General features: G+C 33.0%; 1 pseudogene; it reads left to right on the top strand.

Annotated features, from left to right (window-relative positions):
• The first annotated feature begins 3,588 nt into the window (after positions 1–3,588).
• Positions 3,589–4,702, top strand: LOC128039638 (plasmodesmata-located protein 1-like; annotated as a pseudogene).
• Positions 4,703–6,666: the final 1,964 nt, after the last annotated feature.

The following is a 6,666-nucleotide window of genomic DNA, read 5'->3' as shown; positions in this document are numbered from 1 at the left end:
GTTGAATTGAAACTACCATAGCGAATCTTATCTCCTTGAAGTTGCAGTGGAACATATTGAAGCTACAAATCCTATACCCCTGAAGTTGCAGTAGGTCGGATTGAATCTACCATAGCAAATCTTATCTTTCTAAAGTTGCAGTGGAGCAAGATGAAGCTACAAATCCTATATCCCTGAAGTTGCAGTTGATTGGATTGAAGCTACAATTCCTATACCCCTGAAGTTGCAGTGGGTCAGAATACAAACTACAATGACGAATCTTATCTCATTGAGGTTGCAATGGAGCAAGATAAAGCTACAAATCCTATGCCCCTGAAGTTGCAGTGTGTCAGATTGAAGCTACCATAGCGAATCTTACCTCCCTAAAGTTGCAGTGGAGTAAAATGAAGATACAAATCCTATATCCTTGAAGTTACAGTGGGTTGGAATGAAACTACAACAGCAAATCTTATCTCCTTGAAGTTGCAATAGAGCAAGATGAAACTGTGCCACTAAATCCTACCTTCCTAAACTTGTAGATAAGTAGATATAGTGGAGTAGAGTAACCAATGGAATGAAAGAATGAGCTACTTGAAAAAGAGGAGCACTAAAGAAGTTGAGATTCGATAGGACTGGATAAAATTTTCCCTCCTTAAAGTCTTTGTTCCATTCTCGTTACACGATAATGAGCAAAAAGGGGCAGCTATAGAAGCCCAATTTCGTCCGGCCCAATAAAAAAACAATAATAATAAAAGTCCATTAAATAGTCCACATTACAAGCCCAAATATAAAAACAACTAAAAGTTAAAAAAACCCTAAAGCCCAAAACCCATTATCTAAACCTAAACAGAAAGAAACCCTAATCCCCTAAGACTTCACCAGCCGCCATCGCTCCTCCGCTTTGCCACATCAGCAGGTACGCCTCTTGAAGTCCCTATGCCCCGATGTCTACCTCCTTTGCCACCATTTCACTAATATGGCAAGGGGCGTACCTCTCCACTGCCATTGAATCAACCCCTTGCCATGAAAAACCTACAAAAAAGATAAAAACACAAAAGCAGAAAAGTAGGAACAACAGAATTAAAAAAGGAGAAAAGAGAAAAAAACTAATATCTTGTTTCACTAATCTCGGCATTTTTTGGGTGTTTTATCCCTAGATCTAACTCTAGGGTTTCGAAAGGATTTTTAAAAAGTTCACTTTTTTATTTTTCGACCACCGGAGGCAGTGGTCGTCGTATTTGGTGATTGGTGGTCACCGGTCTTGATGATGATGTGGTGGCGGCGTCTTGTGACCTTGTGGTAGGATGGGTTAGAGAAAAAAGAAAAACAGAAATTTTTTTAATAGAGAAGGGAAATTATGTTTTAAGGTTTTTAACTTAAATAGGCCATCAAAATGACGTCGTTTTGGTCTTGGCTTCAGACGCCCGAAAACGGCGTCGTTTTGAAGCAGACCCAAACGACTGATCCGTTCTCTTCCTAGGATCCGTAGTTTTTGAAGGGAGGGGATATTTTCTATTTTGGCCCTTCCGATTTTTAGCCTATTTTTAAATTCGTCTTGCATATTTTTATTTTATTTCATTTTTACCCCATTATTTTAATTCCCTTTCGATTCGGTCCTTTGACCCACTGTCGACCTAAGGGAATGACATGGGTTAGGGAAAATAACCTTATGAGTCCTTGTTCATTTCTATTTTATTTTAATTTGATCCTTTATATTCTTTTTTATTTGTATGATTTATGCTTTAAATTTTCTTACATATTCAATTCAGTCCCTAGACTATCGACCTTTGGGAATGACGCGTACTGGATTTGGGATTATTTGCATTTTGAGTCCCTGTGTTTTTCTATTTTATTTTACTTTAATATTTTATTTTTAAATATTTTATAATTTATCCTTTAAATTTTACCACAGTTTTGATTAGGTCCTTTATTTAATTTAACTCATTTATTTTTAATGTATTTTTTTCTTATTATTTTTAATTTTGTTATTTGCATTCTTGACCTTTAAATTAAACAATTTTACTTTTATCTTTGATTTATTATCATTATTATTTGATTTTTTCATTATTAAATATGGCATTAACCACGTCATTATCATTATTATTATTGTTATTATCACCGATTTGTGTTATTATTATTATAGTTGCTTTATTGCTATTTGATTATAGTAATTACCGTTATTTTTGTTTTTATATTATTATTTTACTATGGTCATTTCAAATTTTTATTTATGTTTTATTTCTTTTCTTATTTTTTTCTCGTGTAGTTATTTTATTTTATTTTGGTCATTATCATGTTATCCATTATGCTTAGATACATTTATTCATTCTCGTATTATGCTCAATTGCGTATCATATCAAGTGAAGCATTTGTTTTTACAAGAAGAAATTAAAACCAAGGCGATATTCTTTATTTCGAGGATTCGAGAGGTTGTGCCCTTAACTTACAAGGTACGATATTCTCCTTGAACCAAAATAATTGAACGTCCCTTCTCTTTTTAAAAAAAAATTAAAAAATATAATATTTGGGCAATGATTAAACGGTAAGCGTTCTTATTTTCGAGAATTTGAGATTTTGTGCCCCAACTTACAGGACATGATTTTTTATCTTGATCGACCTGAACTGAGAAAACCTTCTGATTAAAAATTCAATTTAGTTAGGGACTTTTTCAATACCATCAAATAACATCGCACGAAAGGGATTGAATTTTAAATTCTCTTCGGATTCTCAATTTTTGACATCAAGACATTAAATAATTAACTAGGTACCAATTTTGGGCGTTATGAAGGTGCTAATCCTTCCTCATACGTAACCGACTCCCGAACTCATTTCCTAGGTTTTGTAGACCGAAAATCATCATTTTAGTAAATCTAACATTTTATTAAAATGACCAAGTTTTAAGGTGATCCAATCACACCTAAATAAGACGGATTGGTGGCAACTCTATTTTCATTTTAAAATAAAAAGTCAATTAAAAAAAAAAAGGTTTCGACAAGTTTGTTTTTACATTTCTTCATTTTCTTCTTTCTTTTTTCTGTCAAAAACCCTTTTTTTTTTCTTAAAATGCTTTCCCTTTTAAAATGCCCATTTGCTTCTTCTTTTGCCTCTCCTTACAATCTCCATCATTGAAGAAGAAGATCAAGGAACCTTAATTTCTCTAGTTCATTTCATTGCTTCATTTTCCTTTAATCCCAATCCTACAAAAACTCTAATACAACAACAAGAAAAGAATACAAAAATCCCAACACAACAGCAAGCAAAGAACACAACAACAATAAGATCCAACGATTGAGGTAAGATTTTGAGATTCGAAGCCAAAATTGAAATCAACTTAAGTGCGAGCTTAGTCGATTTGTCAGACCAATGTCTTCCTGTACTTCTTCTTGCACAAATAATTGGTTTTTGGATATTGGTTTTGGGTGAAGGAAAAGAAGAAACAATGAGAACGGAAAGAGAAATGGTGGATTCGAGAAATGGGTTTAAGAAAATATTGGTGCTATAATGAAGGATTTGTGATTTGAATTGATTGCTATTCTCCATTGTTCTTGAAAATGGATTTTTAAAACAAAAAGTAAAATGAAATTTTGAAAATGAAAACGGAACTTATAACTTAATCTTTTATATTCATTTTCGATTTTTTTAGATGAAAGGAATGATTGTTTGGTTTTAATCACAATCTTTTTGGGATCCTTTCCTTTTGTTGCTACAACTGCAGATTATACTAACTTGGTGTTTAAGGGTTGTGCTAACCAGAAATTTCAAGACCCATCTGGTGTTTACTTACAGAACATCAAAAATCTAATGCAAGATTTGGTTTCACAATCATTACAGAGAACTTTCTCCATTGTAGCCTTTGGTGAAGACCCTAATGCAATCAATGGACTTCACCATTATAGAGGGGACCTATCGACAAGCCTGTGTTATAGCTGTGTGAACAAGATCCTGAAAATAAGTGATAAAGTTTGTGGGAAAGCAGTAGCAGCCAGGGTCCTTCTGATTGGATGTTACTTAAGGTCGAGATAGTTGGGTTCTAACAGGTTCCAGAAATAGAGTTTTTGTACAAGGTATATGGGTCATCATTAAGTGGAAAAACTGAGTTTGAGAATAGAAGAGGGAGAAGTTTCAACATGGCGAAAGAAAAGGTGAAAAGTAGTAGCAGCTTGGTTCTTAAAAAGCCAAGAAAAAAACCCAAGAATCTGGCACCAGTTCTTCGTTGCAATTGGCCTTTAAACTAGGAGATTCAAAAGAGTGAAGAAGAAAGATAAAGAAGACTTTGGTAGTAGAAAGAAAAAGTAAATGAAGAAAATAAAAATAAAAAGAAAGATGTATGAACATTGGGAAAATTTTGGGGGGTTTGATCGAAGAAAGATAAAGTGTAAAAGCAGACCCAAAAAAAGAAAAAAAAAAGAAAAGAAGAGAAATAAGGGAAGAGAATGAGAGAAAATAAAAAAGAAAAAGAAAAATGAGGTACAGGAAGACGCTACATGGCAACGTGCGATTGGCCAATACTGTCACGTCAAAAACAGTTAACGGCGCTAGTGTCAGGTACCAATATAGTGGCAAAAAAAAAGTTCGGGAACCAATCTAGGACAAAAAAACCATAAGTACCAATATGGGAGAATGGGACAAGTTCGGGTACCAATTTTATATTTAACCTTAAATTTTTATTTTTTTTTGCAAATCACCTAATGTTAACATTTATTAATTTTATTGATGTGGCATACACATGGATTTCACGTCAGCAATTAATTTGTTTTTTTTTAATTTTAAAAAAATATATATCGTTAAATAAAATATAAGTAAATAAGCATGCTAATAAAACATATTAAATACATGCACGAATGGGGTAAATTTTATTAAAGACAATTCAACCAAGTTGCTAATTTTCAAGCTTAAAAAATTAATTAACTTGTGACAAATTTTTGGTTAAGATCCAGACAATTATATGTTGGACAAAACCTGATTCGAAAATAGCTTTCTATCATAAAAGAAAAATAGAATTTTGAAAATTGAGCTGGTTTATTATATTTATAACAATAAAATTTTTCCAAAATATACTTGTACATTGAGCGAGATGGATCATTTTTGTTCCCGGCTTTCAACTGAATGACCTTCTACGCTATTCTCATATCACAAATTGTTTCGAGTGTGGGCTCGAACAAATTCGAATCAAACATAGAACCAAAAATATTTTCCTTACTTTTAGTGGGAAAATAAATCTCTCTCAATAGATTCCCAGAAAATATAATTCATTCAACAATAGTATCAGGACTGAGCTTTCCCCAATTACATATCATTACGAAAGCTACTCGATAATTACTCGTCCAGTGACCTTGTCATAAGTGTATTACCCTCAAAAGATATCCTTAATCTCTTCAGGATAAATCTATTCTCCCAATATGATCCTACTTTATTTCATGGTAACTATTGCATCTTCTTTCATGAAAAGTCCATTACTATCATATAATTAAGTCATTCATCACAAAGATAAACGACCAGTGACCACATTTACATTTCATCTATCATGTAATGCCAATGAGAGGATATCATTTACCCTGTCTTGGGCTATGAATTCCACTAGTGTGAATGACGCTACATACTGCAAAAGTCGAATACCCAATGCACCAGCTTTTGGTTCCTTATCTATTCGAACTCAGGCTTTTACATACATCAAATTATATCAATCACACATACATAGTCTATCCAATCTGGATTAATGTGTCCCACACTATGAACGTCACAAGTGATTAGATCCACAAACGGATTCATGATATATTCTACTTGAGTCTTGTTCGATTTACTGTCAGTCTAGTTAGTCACATTTATGTCTCTATCTTTTGGGAGTTATCTATGTCTCTTAAGTTTAGTATTTTTGTCTATGTACACTTATAATTTTTTCGAACAGGTTGGTTAATAAAATAATTCATGAATTACATTAATACACTTTGTTTAATATCCTCATGTGGTTTTTTCATGCAAAGCAAAGTAGAAACAAATATTAGCTCATTAGTTGTCTAATGTTTAAACTAATCTTAAACGGTATTACGTGGTCAGATCGTGATACAAAAAGACAACTTATATTAGTAGACGAACCTAAACATGCCATTGGTCTAATCAGAAATGAGCAAGTCGATTAAAAGACTAGTATGCCATCTATCAAGTCCAATTACGGATATGTCTTATCTTGGGCATCAGAACGGATGACTCCTAGAAGATAAAGACATAGATGTGACTGATTGAACTGACAATACATCTGACTGGACCCAAAAAAATAGATCCTAAATTTGTTTATGTATTTATTCACTTATGACATTTAAAGTGTGACATACCTTAATCCTGAGTGGATGACAGACTCTGTATGTGTGACTCATATACTTTGATGTAAGTAAAAGCCTGAGTTCAAATTGATAAGGAACTGAAAGTTGATGTGTTAGGTATACAACTTCTGCAGTATGTAATGCCATTCAAAATAGTGAAATTCATAGCTCGAGATATGGGTAAATGATATCCTCTCATTGGCATTACATGGTAGATGAAAAGTAAAAATAGTCAAGGGTGGTTTGTCTTTGTGATGAATGACTTGAGTACTATTTGATAGTAATTGATTTTTCATGAAGGAATATGTAATGGTTACCATGAGATAAAATAGGAACATATTGGGAGAACTAATTTATCCCAAAGAGATTA

This window comes from Gossypium raimondii, chromosome 3 (genome assembly GCF_025698545.1).
Source record: "Gossypium raimondii isolate GPD5lz chromosome 3, ASM2569854v1, whole genome shotgun sequence".
NCBI classification, from domain to species: Eukaryota; Viridiplantae; Streptophyta; class Magnoliopsida; order Malvales; family Malvaceae; genus Gossypium; species Gossypium raimondii.
This window is presented reverse-complemented; position numbering and strand designations above follow the sequence as displayed.